The sequence below is a fragment of the Xiphophorus hellerii genome, chromosome 18 (assembly GCF_003331165.1).
Source record: "Xiphophorus hellerii strain 12219 chromosome 18, Xiphophorus_hellerii-4.1, whole genome shotgun sequence".
In the NCBI taxonomy this organism is placed as follows: Eukaryota; Metazoa; Chordata; class Actinopteri; order Cyprinodontiformes; family Poeciliidae; genus Xiphophorus; species Xiphophorus hellerii.
In genome coordinates this window covers 34,442,296-34,456,755 of record NC_045689.1, presented here as the reverse complement: position 1 = coordinate 34,456,755, position 14,460 = coordinate 34,442,296, and the positions used below count along the sequence as shown (strand labels likewise).

The window sequence follows — 14,460 nt, the reverse complement described above, 5'->3', positions numbered from 1 at the left end:
GACTCCAAAAAGGGTGGGTAATCTGAACTGTCGTTCGGCCCGTAAGCACAAACGACAGTCAGAACCCGTCCCCCCACCCGTAGGCGGAGGGATGCTACCCTCTCGTTCACCGGGGTAAACCCCAACGTACAGGCGCCGAGATGGGGAGCAACAAGTATGCCCACTCCTGCCCGACGCCTCTCACCTTGGGCAACTCCAGAGTGGAAGTATGTCCAGCCCCTCTCAAGGAGACTGGTTCCAGAACCAGAGCCGTGCGTCGAGGTGAGATCGACTATTTCTAGCCGGAACCTCTCGACCTCACGCACTAGCTCCGGCTCCTTCCCCACCAGAGAGGTGACATTCCACGTCCCAAGAGCCAGTTTCTGCAACCGAGGATCGGACCGCCAGGGTCCCCTCCCTCTGCTGCCACCCATCCCACACTGCACCCGACCCCTTTGGCCCCTCCCACGGGTGGTGGGCCCATGGGAGGGGGGGCCCATGTTTCCTCTTCGGGCTGAGCCCGGCCGGGCTCCATGGGTAAAAGCCCGGCCACCAGACGCTCGCCATCGTGCCCCCCCTCCAGGCCTGGCTCCAGAGTGGGGCCCCGGTGACCCGCGTCCGGGCGAGGGAACACCAAGTCCAAAGTTTTCCTTCATCATTGGGGTCTTTGGGCTGCTCTTTGTCTGGTCCCTCACCTAGGACCTGTCTGCCTTGGGTGACCCTACCAGGGGCATGAAGCCCCAGACAGCATAGCTCCTAGGATCATTGGGACACTCAAACCCCTCCACCACGATAAGGTGGCAGCCCATGGAGGACTAGATTAGTAGTTCTAAAATTAGATAATACAATCTTCGTTAAAAACATGCTATTAATACTTAGAAAAATGTCTTAGAAATTAAATGTTAGTTGTTTCAACATTCTATGTTGTATTCAGTTTTACACCATCCCAGATGTTGGTTCTGGAAGACTTTTGATCTTCTGTGAACCAAACAGACTTCTCTCCTCCAGGCTCAAGTGATACTGCCCTGGAGGAGATGCTAATTTTATGGCCTCCTGTAGTCTGCTAACACAGCAGGAGCCTCATTGAGAGATCCCCTTTGATCTGCATTTGGTTACTATACTTTGAATACTTACCCATCTGGTTTAGTTTTAAATCCTTAACACAAACCTGTTCAAAATTAAGAAATTTGTTCAAAATAAGAATGTTCAATATACCTTTTACACATGCCGTAGGATTAACTGTATTAACCCTCCTATTGTCCTCAGGCCAAAATGACCCGCCACTGTGTTAAAACTCCCCCAAAAATCCACTAAATGTTATTTTTTTAACTTGAGATTTTAAGACTTTTCCTAGATTGGCCAAAACAATAGAAAAAGTTAAATGTTGCTTTTATTCACATTTCCATGTAAGCTGTACAAAAAGAAAGTACAAAGATGGCCTTCAGGTCAAAATGACCCGTGAGGCAAATAGAGTTGAAATCAAGGTCACAGAGTTATTTACAAACCACAGAATGTTGCAAAGTTTTAGATGTGTCTCAGATCAATCAGTAGCAGAAGTAAACAAGGCAAATCAGGTGGTGTTCTCGCAGACTTCAGAAGACCACCTGTTATTTCCAGAGGTTATAAAGGTCCTGCATAACAGGACCCTGAATTGTGTCTGTGCTGAAGCCATGAGTGTGCGTTACAACGCTGAAGAGGCTGTAGAGGTGATTTTCTCACATGTCCAGCAAGACAACTCTGATTCAGAAGAGGAAGTAGAGGATGTATCCGAAGAAGAAGATGGAGAGGAATACAACCCAGAGCATGATGAATCATCTTCAGAAGAAGAAGAAAACCCTGAAGCTGAAAGTGAGACTTTCCTTTCAAAAAATGGCAAAATAACATGGTCCTCAGCGGCATATGACCAACACGGCAGGCATGCAGAACACAACATTATAAAGATGACCCCAGGACCCACAAGGTATGCTGTTTCTCATGCCCATGATATTGTTTCTACATTCTACCTGTTTATCACACCAGCAATAGAAAAAATAATCCTGGAGATGACAAATCTGGAGGGTTTTCGCAAATATGGAGACAGCTGGAAAAAGATGGATGAGATTGACCTCCAGGCCTATTTAGGGCTGCTAATCCTAGCAGGTGTATACAGGTCCCGAGGTGAGGCTGCAGCTAGTCTATGGGATGCAGAGAATGGAAGGCCAATTTTCCGAGCCACAATGCCACTCAAAGTCTTTCACACCTACTCAAGACTGATACGATTTGATGACCGTGAATCAAGACCAGCAAGACGTGTGACAGACAAACTTGCAGCCATAAGAGAGGTATGGGACAAGTGAAGAATGACTGCCCGTTGGCCCCTGGTCATCTTCCACAACATCATTGATGTGTCCTCCTACAATGCCTTTGTGATTTGGAGAGAGATCAACCCAACCTGGATGCCTCATAAGCATAACAAAAGGAGAGTGTTCCTGGAGCACTTAGGAAAGGCACTCGTAACTCCACTCATTGAAAGAAGGAAGCACATCAACCGCACAGAAGCCTCAGCAGCAGTTGTGAAAGCTATTCAGAGTGCAGCAGCTCCTGATCAACCTGAGGATCCATCTACCACAGCCACTTCCCCAGCTAGGGCAAGTAAGAGGAAGAGATGTCAGTTCTGCCCTCAAAAGAAGGACTGTAAAACACATACTATGTGCTGCAGGTGTAAGAAATATATCTGCAAAGGCTGTGCGCTTGCATACTGCCCTACATGTGCTAATTAGTTGAATGGATTATTTTTCATATTTTTGTATTGTACATTCTCTTAAATTGTTCACTGGAGAAAAGTAAAAGAAAATGAGTCATTGAGATGAATAAAAATGCATTCGAAACTCCTTTTTGCACATTTTTTTCTTTTCTTAAGCTATAGAAATTCAAGTGGAGAGGGAAAACTCAAGTATTCACACATTTTGTGGTGAATTACAATATACAAGATGAAATTTGGTGTTTAAAATTCAATTAAGCTGCTTATATTGGGGGTTTAGTGAAGACGGGTCATTTTGACCCAGAGGACACAGGGTGTATACAGAAAATGAGGTCAACACGAGGGTTAAGCACTAAAAATAATCATTTTTCCTCAACAGCACACAGAAACGGAATGAGGACGCCAAGTGCGGCAAGAAACGACAAGGACCCGACAAAGACACAGAGACACAGGTGAAACTAAATACACAGGAGGTAATCAGGGAACGAGACACACCTGGGAACTAATCAAGGGGAGACAGGACAACACGGAGACACAGAGAACTCAAAACACATAGAAAAACACAGATCCTGACAAATGGGCTGAAATTATTTCTGCTCTTTTCTGGTAATACATTTAAAAAATGCATTTAGAGTACTAAAAATCAAAAGAACGGTGGGTACCTAATCTTAGTAAACTACAATTACATTTGACTGCTCGGTCTAGGCTAGGCCGCCTAGCACAGATTTCACTAAATCCGTGGTGAAATGTTGTTAGTGGTGCTGATTAGGCCTGTCGCGATAAACGATAAATCAATTAATCGTACGATAAATTAAAACTATCGACGTCATTTTAATTATCGGCATTATCATCTCTTCCGGCCTTTTTCTCTTTCTGTTGATGACACCGAATGAAAAAAGGCTCAACTCCGGTGCTCTCCACTGATCCCCCCTTCCTCATTTCCTTAGTTTAAAGCCCAGCGCACACTATCTTATCCTACACAATCTTAGAGCTGTCGGCCGATTGTCGGCCCATTTTCAAAACCTGAGACCACACATTAGCCGACAGAAATTCTAGGTATAACGGTTCGATCGGGTTCGATCGTGTGGTGTGGTGTCCAACAATGGGCACAAAATAATGGCTACAAGTCCAGTTAACTAATTTTAAAACCAGGCATCAATCAATGCTTTACTACAATCTACCTGCAATGCATGTGGCTAGTGTCAGCGTAAAGTCCTGACTGAATGAAAATCATTATAACCTATTTACGTCACGTTAACGAAGAACAGCTGAAAAGTTACCGGGTTTATCAACTGCGGTAGCAATTTCGCTCCAACGCCTCCCCTTGTCATTTCTATATTCTTTGCATGTTGAATAAATATTAATGTTGTTTCCACATATCATCTCCAATGTCCGCTGGACTTCGGGTTGCTCCGTGGCAGCTGTTTGGGATTCCCCGATGTAATTTCCCCTTAGAAAGCACGGAGGAGAATCCACCTGTCACATTCAACAGGCTCCCAGTCGGGGAAAACCCCTGATTTGGATTGGAGCGGCAACGACGATCTACCATAACACACCACACAGTCTTAGAAAGACCAACGTTCTAAGATTGTCATAAGGGGAAAAATAGGCGCAAAAAACCTGTAGTGTTGCATCAGGTAGTCGATGTGCTCATCTTCTCTATTTAAATCTAATTATTACTGAAGGGCAATATAGTATACAGACTTCATAATCTTTTGGTTGAATGCAGTATTTATTTCCACTTTGGCTTTATGTTGTTTAGTTGTTTTTTTTCAAGTGAGTTTTTTGTTAATGGAGACTGAAAATCCATTTTATTTTTGTTTTTAGTTGTTTTGTTTATTTTATTTATCAGTTCCAGTGTTAAGTGTTCTTTTGAAAATAAAGTGTATCTATCTTTGGCAGGAAATCGCCTGCATTATTACGTCATTTCCATTAAATCAGTGTAAAAAGGTCTTCAAACAATGTTTTCGTTTATCGCAATAATTTTTGAGACAATTAATCGTTGAGCAAAAGTTGCTATCGTGACAGGCCTAGTGCTGATGTTTGCAGCAAGAGGGGCTCCAAAATCAAGTTCTGTTCAAAGCCTCATTCAACATTGGACAGGCCCTGCCTGATGAGGTAAATCCGCTGCACTGCGCATCTCTGCTGCTGGAGGTAGAGGGACAAACAGGTGATTTAATTTATGTTTTAATAGCTCTTCCATTTTGCATCTATTGAGTTTTTAATAATAGCCACATAGTCTGGTTTGGTTGCATGAGCTTCATGAGACAAGTTTTTCTGATCTCCGCACGGCCGCTCAGCCACTCTACCTGACTTTAAGTAGACAAAGCATCTGATAATTATTGTGTCGCCGCAAAAAAATAAAATAAAAATAAAAACAAACCAGCAAGCTAAGCTACTCACAAGGCGAGGGTGAAAGCTCCTCCACGGTCTAAACCACCGGTCCACCAGCTAACCGGGAACTCAACCTTTATAAAGGGCAGACAGAGTCAGCATGTTGAGACATAAACACACAGGCCATGTACAAATGCTTTGTTCAATCAGAAATATTCTCAATGTGCACCTCTAAACGTGTACCTGTGAATACTGAGTACAGCTCAATATGAGCGATCCGCATCGAGTTAAACTTCAGAGATCAAGCCACGACAGCGCGAGCGAAAAAATGCATTTTTGCTGAAAACAAGTAGGCGGAACTTGTCCATTCCACATGGTGTCAGAAGTGACTCTTAACAGCTACCTCTTCTAGAAGTCATGAGAAGTAGCAACAGTATGACGTAGTTTAACCCGCCGGAGAACTTTTCTTTTGAAAAGCCAACAGATTGGCCTGACTGGAAACGGAGGTTTGAGCACCACAGAAAAGCCACGATACTACATAAAGATGAAGGACCAGTGCAGGTGAGCTGCCTGATTAATGCTATGGGCAATGAAGCAGAGCAGATTTATAACTCATTCACGTTTGCTCAAGAGGAGGACCGTGATAACTTTTTTATCGTTATGGGGAAATTTGATTAATCTTTCTTTCCCCGGAGAAATATCATCCATGAGAGCCTGCTTTCACCAGCGTGTTCAGCAGCAAGGAGAAAAGACTGAGTGTTTTATACGAGCGCTGTATGACCTATCAAAAACCGCAACACATTGTTGTCAGGATACAGGATAAAGAACACTCCCGCCGGCTGCAGTTGATGGGGAGTCTGATGTTGGCGCAAATGATACAGACCGTCAGACAATCTGAAGAAGTGGCAGCTCAGGTGAGCCAACAGGGATAGTCGGTGAGATCAGTGGAGGAGGTCTACCATAAGAGGAGATGAAAGTTGATGAAACTTCAGTTCAGTTTAAAATTTACACCGGTGCAGACATCAAAATGAAGAAACTTTTCACACACTTAACCCTGAGAGAGCGCTGGAACCATCTGATCTGCCCTGACCAGCCCAGGAGGGGAGCTGGGTTGTCTTGGCAGCCAGTGGATTCGATGTCACACTCAACCACAAGAAAAAATAATATTCATCTAAAGTTAATGTTGTCAGTGGACATAAAGTCAATAATCTACTCAGCAGATCACTTTCAGTAAGGATGAACTTGGTGAGGCAAGTGGATGAACTGACCAACAACACAAGTGAACATCAGCAGGTGTATGGGGAACATGGCTCACAAAAAACCAGCTAAAAACTTTAGCTGTATTTTGACAGTCCTTTACCTTTCAAAATACAGCTAAAGGACAATGCTGTGCCATATGCTGTACACACTGCATGCCATGTACTCTTTCCCTTGCTATAGAAAGTTAAAGAAGAGCTGGACAGAATGGAGCAGTCAGCCTAAGAGAAAATAAAACATGCTGACTACAGCTCCAGTCCTTGCCTTCTAGGTCATCCCCAAACCCACAGCAGTTTCAGCAGACAGAAGCAGTTATGAGCTGGGCGCAGTGCTGCTCCAGTTTCATGGAGAAGAACGGAGGCCGATTGCCTACTGCTCCAGACACCTCTCAGATGCTAAAACACGCTACACACAGATAGAAAAAGACTGTCTGGCTAGTGTGTGGGCTTGTGAGAAGTTTGACAAATATCTTTGTGGTCTGGATCAGTTCAAGCTGGAAACTGATCACAAAGCACTGGTCCCATTAGTAAATAATCAGAGCATCGATAATGTTCCCTTGAGGTGTCAGCGTCTTCTCATGAGACTTATGAGATACAAACCTGAAGCAGTGTATGTACCAAGAAAAACGCTCGTCATCATTGATGCTCTGTCTCGAAGCCCACTGTCACATGACAAAGAAAAGAGGGACATGCACACAGAGCTGGAAAGTTATGTGGCTGCCATAATCCAAGTCATCCCTGCATCACCATCCAGGATGGACAGTTTTAGAATGGCCACAGCAGCTGACGGAGGCCTTTAGACCAGTGGTCCCCAACCACCAGTCCGCGGACCAATTGGTACCGGGCCGCGTAAGAAATCATGAACTACTTCCGGATCTTTTATTTTGAAAATCCTAAACCGGACTTTATCGGTTACGTCTTGCGCGTCAAAATTGAGCCAACTTGCAGCAGAATGAGTAACAAAACAACATCGGAGTACCAGTTTTTAAATTGTGTTAATAGGCCAAGTAAAACCGGAGTTATGCTAAAATAAGTAAACCATATTTTTACGAATGTCAGAGAAATGTCAAAAACCAGTTTTTCTGGGAATGTGAAAGGAAAAGAGCTTCCAAACGTAAAGAAACGAAACAACATTAGATTCCTTTGTTTTTAGAAATCTCAAATCTTCAATAAATAACGATGGGCTGTATTTTGTTGCTAAGAAACAAAGTAAAGTTGCGCAAGTAACCGTGAAAGAGAAGCGGTAACGGAGTAGCGGCGCAAACGGAGTAGCGGCAAAAGCAGCATTATTGCAAAGTTTAGATATTGGAGCGACTGGTGGCATCCACTTCGTAATTTGTTTTTAGTTTAGTGGTTTCTGTTCTGTATATAAAGAATTACCTGAAGAATGAACGCACAGCATGCAGTGGCGCTCTGTTTTGAGCAGGAAGACGAAGAGGGGAAGCCCGCAGCCGGAATCTGGGCGCAGTGAGGATTGCCATGGTGACGATGGCGGATCGATCATTCTTATTAGCAACTGACAAAGAGTATCAGAGTCTGAGAGTATGATGAGATCCTGGCAGTCTGAGAAGCAGCTACTCAGAGATCCAAGCAGGGGAAAAGTGACGCGCAGCTGCAAGGAGTTGATCACTACGGGGTAAGGCTGAGCCACCCCCCCCAGCAGCTAGTAGTAAACAGCTTACAGCCACGGCTAACACCGGGAGCCAAGGTAGCAAAGCTTTTTCCCTATAGTCCAAAAGACCTTTTTACTCCCCCCGTGCTCCCACACATTTTTTGGCATCTTGTTTTTACCTATGATGTTTTATCAAAAATCATATACAAACAAATAATTGCCTTCATTTTCATGCTGATGTTATAAAACTGTGTTGCTTGCAATATTTTTACATCAGTTTAAGAAATGTACGGTATATATTGTCATTCTAAATTATAAAAACCATTCGTTATGAATATTTGAGCGTTTCACAGCAACATTTTTTTAATTTTTTCACATTGGATTTGGTTTTTCTCAAGGTCCAAAATGCATCCACAGTATGTTCAAAAGAAAAACATAAGTGTAATCATTTGCATATTGAGAGTCTACAGAGGCTGATAATTTCCTCATTCAGCTCCTGGATCACTGTTGATATTTTGAGTTTCATGTCAAATCCACATGAATTAAATGACAGAAAACTAATTTTCTCACTGAATCTTTGATTCATTTTGTCCAGCTGTAGACTGTTAGACTCTGTCCAATCAGGGTCAGGTATTGTTAGTGTAGTTGGTGCTTCTAATCAGTTTTCAGTATATTAAATCCAAGTCTATGGAACATGTAATGTCACTAAAATCACTCTGTCCCTCTAAAACCTTTCAAAAAATTGTAAAAGTGCATTGAATCGTATCGCCTACCAAATATCGTGATATATATTGTATCGTGATCAGAATATCATATATATCATATCGTATTGTGAGATGATTGTAACGCTACACCCCTACTCAGAGCTGAACCATCTGCACAACCTGCTTTAACTAAAACTGCTGAGATGGACAGTAGTGCCCCAGCACAAGTCATCACTCTAGATCAGGGGTGGGCAACTCCAGGCCTGGAGGGCCGGTCTCCTGCAACTTTTAGATGTGTCTCTACTTCAACACACCTGAGTCAAATAATGAGGTCATTAGCAGGACTCTGGAGAACTTGACTGCACCTAGGAGGTGATTCAGCTGTTGGATTCAAGTGTGTTTGATCAGGGAGATATCTAAGAGTTGCAGGACACCGGCCCTCGAGGACCAGGATTGCCCACCCCTGGTCCTCAGGTGCCCCTCAGGTGTGGGGCACCTCAGGGGCCCCACACCTGAGGTGTGGGGTGCCTCAGGTGTGGGCACCCTCAGGGGTGCCCACACCTGAGGGTGCCCACACCTGAGGGGCACCTGAGGTGCGAGGACACCTCACACCTGAGGACACCTGGTCCTCAGGTGTGTTGAAGTAGAGACACATCTAAAAGTTGCAGAAGACCGGCCCTCCAGCCCTGGAGTTGCCCACCCCTGTACTAGACTGTATGGATCATCTTTATTACATTTTGACCCCTTTTTTATTTAAATAATTTTATATTTAAAAATGTTCATAAAATGTATTACCTCAGATGATCATCACATTTGTTACCTCTAATGTTCAATTACATACAATTCTAGGACAGGATCTATTTCATTACATGTTCACTTCTTACCTGAAATATGTTAAATACAACAAATATTTCCTTAAAGTGTGATCTATTTCATAACATTTACTTGTCACCTTTATTGTTTACTCTGGCCTGTTTAATTACACATTAAATGTTTAAAGATGGGCTCTTTCATCTGGTTTGATTGTTACATTAAATATTTACTGCAAAATTGAAGATAATTGTTTACTTTAATCACAAAATGTTTATTTAAAACATAATCTTTCATTACATATATGTTTACTTGAAACATTTTAGATATCACATTTTTACTTGAAATGTGATTCATTTCATCACCTGTTTACATGCAACTTGAAGAGCTTGAATCAAACGTTTCATGAATGTTTACCACATTAAATTATGAAATGACAGAAAACAGCCACTTCCAACTGTACACATAATTCAACACAAATGGTTCATGTTCCTCTTCAGAGTGTGCAGCCTTGCTGAGCTCCTCTCCTGGGGTTTCCTCCTCAGTCTCTCCAACTTGCTCCTCTTCTATAGCCTCAGCTGCTGTGTTTTCATGATTTACCTCTTCTGGGGTAAATAATGAAAACAGTCTCTGTAACTTGTTGATCCACCATAGTCTTGCTGTATCGCCTCTTTAATTTACGTGCATGTCGGTCAGATGTTGTGGCGTTTACCTCTCAGTGACCCAGATTCAGCGCTGGAACCCAGTCTGGATTGAGCTAATCCACTTCATACGTCAGTTTGCCTTGAAGAGGACATATCAGAACACATATCGGTATTAATGCTGCACATTTGATAACACTAGTAAAATAGTTTACTTCACAATAATGGAATAACCTCGATGTCCACTGACAAAACTCGGGACTATGCTACTGTAACGGGTACCAGGGTTCCGGATCCGTCAGCAGCAGATGAAGCTGAAAAATGTAAATATAAATGAGCACACGGGAGACGCAGTCTGTGTTACTCCAATTTCTCTCAGCTTATTTATTGAACAAACCAGCTCATTTAACTGTCAATACAGCCCAATTTATAGTTCAGTAATTTACTGTACATATTAGACATATTCCATCATTGACATAAACATCAACATTAGCTTTCCTTAAACCAGAAATAATCCCATAACATCATATTTTGTCACAATTCCCTCAGGTAACGTACCTTCAATTCACTTCACTTTATATGCATATTTAATCACACACAGTGACATATTTCATGTTATTGTAAGTTATTGTAAACTGGCATAACTATCTTAGAATCCAATTACTTTAATTATGTGAATGCATTACATCACCATTTAACCTTTCACCGGTGTTTAGAACACAAATAAATCCTGGAGCCTGATAACAGCATATTACTCTCATACCATGGAATATATATATCCCAACTTCCTTTATAAGCGGTTACTGTTAGTGGTTGCACCTACAGTATATATCCCGCTATTATCTGCCGCTACAGTGTGCTAACCAACTAGCATCACGGCATGTTAGCTACTTCCTCTAGCCGCTGCTGGCTCCGAAACACAACAAAACTCGTTCAATATCTTTCACACATTGACGCATTTCCTTAAACATTTCTCGAACAGTACCAAATAATCAAAAAGTACTTTATTAAAACAAACTTGAAGGTTATTCTCACCTGAAAAATGTAAATATAAATGAGCACACGGGAGACGCAATCTGTGTTACTTCAATTTCTCTCAGCTTATGAGAAACCGCAGAGCAACAGGCAGCTCAGAGTCTCCATGCGCCACCTACTGGTGAAACACCATTACTACACCCATCGTCATTAGCCCCATAAACATTTAAAGAAATGCATGCTCCTTTTTTCTCAATTGTGAGCACACACCCGTGGGCATCACACAACATAAAAAATATAAGCCCAACCTAAACAAGGTTGACCCACTTAAATTAACTCAACGTAACTGAACATGAGTAAACCCCGACAAAATCATAGCAAAACATTATGACACAACACCAACAGAGCGAATTGAGACACTCACCAGAATGGAAATGTCTGGAGCAAACTTGTAGATATCTTGGGATGTTGGAGAACGTAATATCAGGACGTCTCAGAGCTGATATCCAGGACATTCGTCTCCTTTTCGTTAGCTCCGATAGCTTAGCTCCGATAGCTTAGACTCCTCGCGTTGTTTACAGGCAGAAAAACAGTGAAATGAAAGTCCGTTTTCCATCTTTTTACCGTTTCGGTCGTGTGATCGGACATTACATCCAATAACGCAGCAAGTTCGAAACATTGCTAATTAATTTGAAGTAACTTAGATTCAAAAATTCAAAATATCTGTGAGACAGTCGTTTTCTCGGTTATGTATATGGCCATACAAGATGGCGCTCATCTCCCTACGTCTAGAGCAGTGACGTCACGTTCCAAAGCTCTATAGAACTCTGTTACTTTATGTTACTGTGGTTACAGCAGAAGACTCTTGTATACTGTGTGTCGGATTCTGGGGGGAAAACCGTTAGAGCTACCGTGGTGTGTGTGTGTTTTTGCAACAGTCAAAGCTTAAAAGACAAAAACTAAAGCTCTTCCATTCCACAAATACATCTTTAAAAATGCAGTTTTGCTGAAAGCAAGTAGGCGGAGCCATCAACTGGGACCTTCTACTGATCTACTGTTTTCATCATCAGCAGGACAAAAACAGGTTGAGGAAAGCTAGCATCAGCTGCAGGGAAAGAGGACAAGATGCTCAACACAAATCTGCTATGATTATAAAGGGGAGCTTAGGGCTAACTGGCTAAAGCTCAAGTGTCAAGTCAGATGAGCTTCAACAGCTTTTCTGAGCCCACCTGCCCAAATAAGATATCGACAGCTGGCTGCATCGATAAGTTCTACAAACTCTGTTATTTCTATTAAGTCTTAATGTAAGATAAACTTTCCCAAATCAGTGCACAAAACTGAGTAACTTCATCCTCAACTACACAATACATGTCACTAACCTTATTTGGAAGTCGACACTTTTCGCTTTGGCCGTGTCCAACCGTTTGTTTTGATGGTACAGCTAACAGTCGTTAGCTGCTATGCTAACGCTACCTGACCAAATATCACGGTTAGTTAACTCAGATCGTCTCCCTAAAGCAGACGCAACTAAGAAGAGAGTTAGCGTCTCACACACGGGTTCTCCTCATTTGGAAATGACAGTAAGAATTGAATTTACCTTTGGGCGGGAGGCCTGGGAAAACAGCCGGGGCCTCTGGATGCTGGTGGCTCAGCTGACAAAAAGCAGTCGGAGACAGCGGTGCGCCCTGCTGCAGCTGCGCCGCTACACCCGCTCACATTCCCCGCTCCTCTGAGGCAGTTGCCAGCCGCCCCAGCTCACCGTTTGAATGCCGCTCTGACAAATTCACATTCCCATTCGGTCCTAAAAGTTACCGAGGTACTGTTTTCATTCCTTTGTGATCCCCGTTGTCTTCTCTGTGCTATATTTTTACCCCCACAATGCAACGCGCAACACACACTGTGTCATACTGGAAGAAACAGGAAGTGTCACATTTGGCGACACAAGCGTCACCTCGGAAACCGAAACACTCCCACTTCATTCCTACAGTCAAAACGGTCTCAGCGTGAGATCAGATGGGATAGTTGAAAATGGGTTGAAGATTAACACTGTTTTCCTTTGAACAGAATTACATTTAGTTTATTTTTTTATTTTTCGTAGATATAACTGTAATTAAAACTGCAAGCAGTGTTTGAGTCCCTCGCAGCTCAGCGACGCTCCGGTGTTCTGTCAGATCAGTATACCTGTCAGATCGTCATACGCTTAGCACGAACTGATCTATCTATCTATCTATCTATCTATCAGACAAGTATACACTGTCATTACCATATGATTTTATTTAATCAGCAACATAGAATCATGTTGATGATGACTCAACATGAGTCATGTTGATGAGCAACATCATTCTATGTTGATGTTGAATCATCAACATAGAATCATGTTAATGATTCTATGTTGCTGTACACTTTAATCACACAGTGATGCTATGTTTCCCCTTATTTGTGCACAGGGGCGCTGCCAGGAATCTTGGGCCCCATGACAAAAAATTAAATTGGACCCCCCCACACAGCTGCTGCTGATTTTGGTTTTAGTTGATATGATTTTTTTTTTTTTGTCTGAAATGTCACTGAATATAGGAAAAAAGTTGGTGAGTTGGCAACAGTGGGGTGAATATTGTTAACTGTAAACATTCAGACCTGACCTTGTGGGTCAGTCTGTCAAACCTCTCACTGTAGAGCAGAAAAGGACAGAGATGATTTATAAACCTTTGCTGACGAAGATAGCATCAGGGGTTAAGATGGGCTTCACATGTAAGTATCGGCCGATCACGATCAGTTGGTCAGAAATCAACTGGTCGATAAATCAGTTGGCCAGTAAATGTATCCTATATTATATACTGTATGTATATAATGTAAACAGCACTGCCAGAGATACAATAAGTTTATAGCAGGTGTCTAATGAGCAGACTGCTGATTGCAGCCAGTCCACATTGTTAGCAGAACTAGAGGGCCCCTGTGATGGCTAAATCCATGGCCACACTCCTTTGTCTGTAACGTTTTTTATGCACAATTTATTTGTTCATACAAACACAACAACACTTTAGTTTCAATAAGAACATTTATTAGTTGATTTGGATACATTTGTTCTCTTTGTTAGCGCACACATTTAGTTAGCGTATGTATTTATATCAACTCAAAGTTAATTTTGTTTGCTTAAGATTAACTCTGTTTTTCCTGCCGGTTCTTCATGCCTTGGAGTTGCCAGACAAAGGATGGGGGCCAGACCTCAGCAGGCTTAAATGCTGATTGGACTGCACCACTAGTTCCTGCTGGTAGGGGGGATTTGTAGTTTCTTTGTTTATATAAGTTTTGTATTTAAGTAAATGGTAGTATTTAAAGTTTAATATTTTTTGATTTTCATTTTTGGTTCTTTAGTTTAGCCAAGCTTAGCTGTACTGTTATTTGTTTTGTG

General features: G+C 42.3%; 1 protein-coding gene across 3 annotated transcripts in view; it reads right to left on the bottom strand.

The window, feature by feature from the left end:
• Positions 1 to 12,972, bottom strand: part of zbtb44 (zinc finger and BTB domain containing 44) — a 59,361-nt gene extending 46,389 nt beyond the window's left edge. For 2 of the 3 annotated variants that reach the window (XM_032590262.1, XM_032590265.1), the window contains exon 1: positions 12,649 to 12,972. The gene's annotated coding sequence lies outside the window, so the exon portion shown is untranslated. Of the gene's footprint in view, positions 1 to 5,122; positions 5,188 to 12,648 lie in introns of all 3 variants that reach the window. The other variant, XM_032590263.1, reaches the window with a different exon arrangement.
• Positions 12,973 to 14,460: the final 1,488 nt, after the last annotated feature.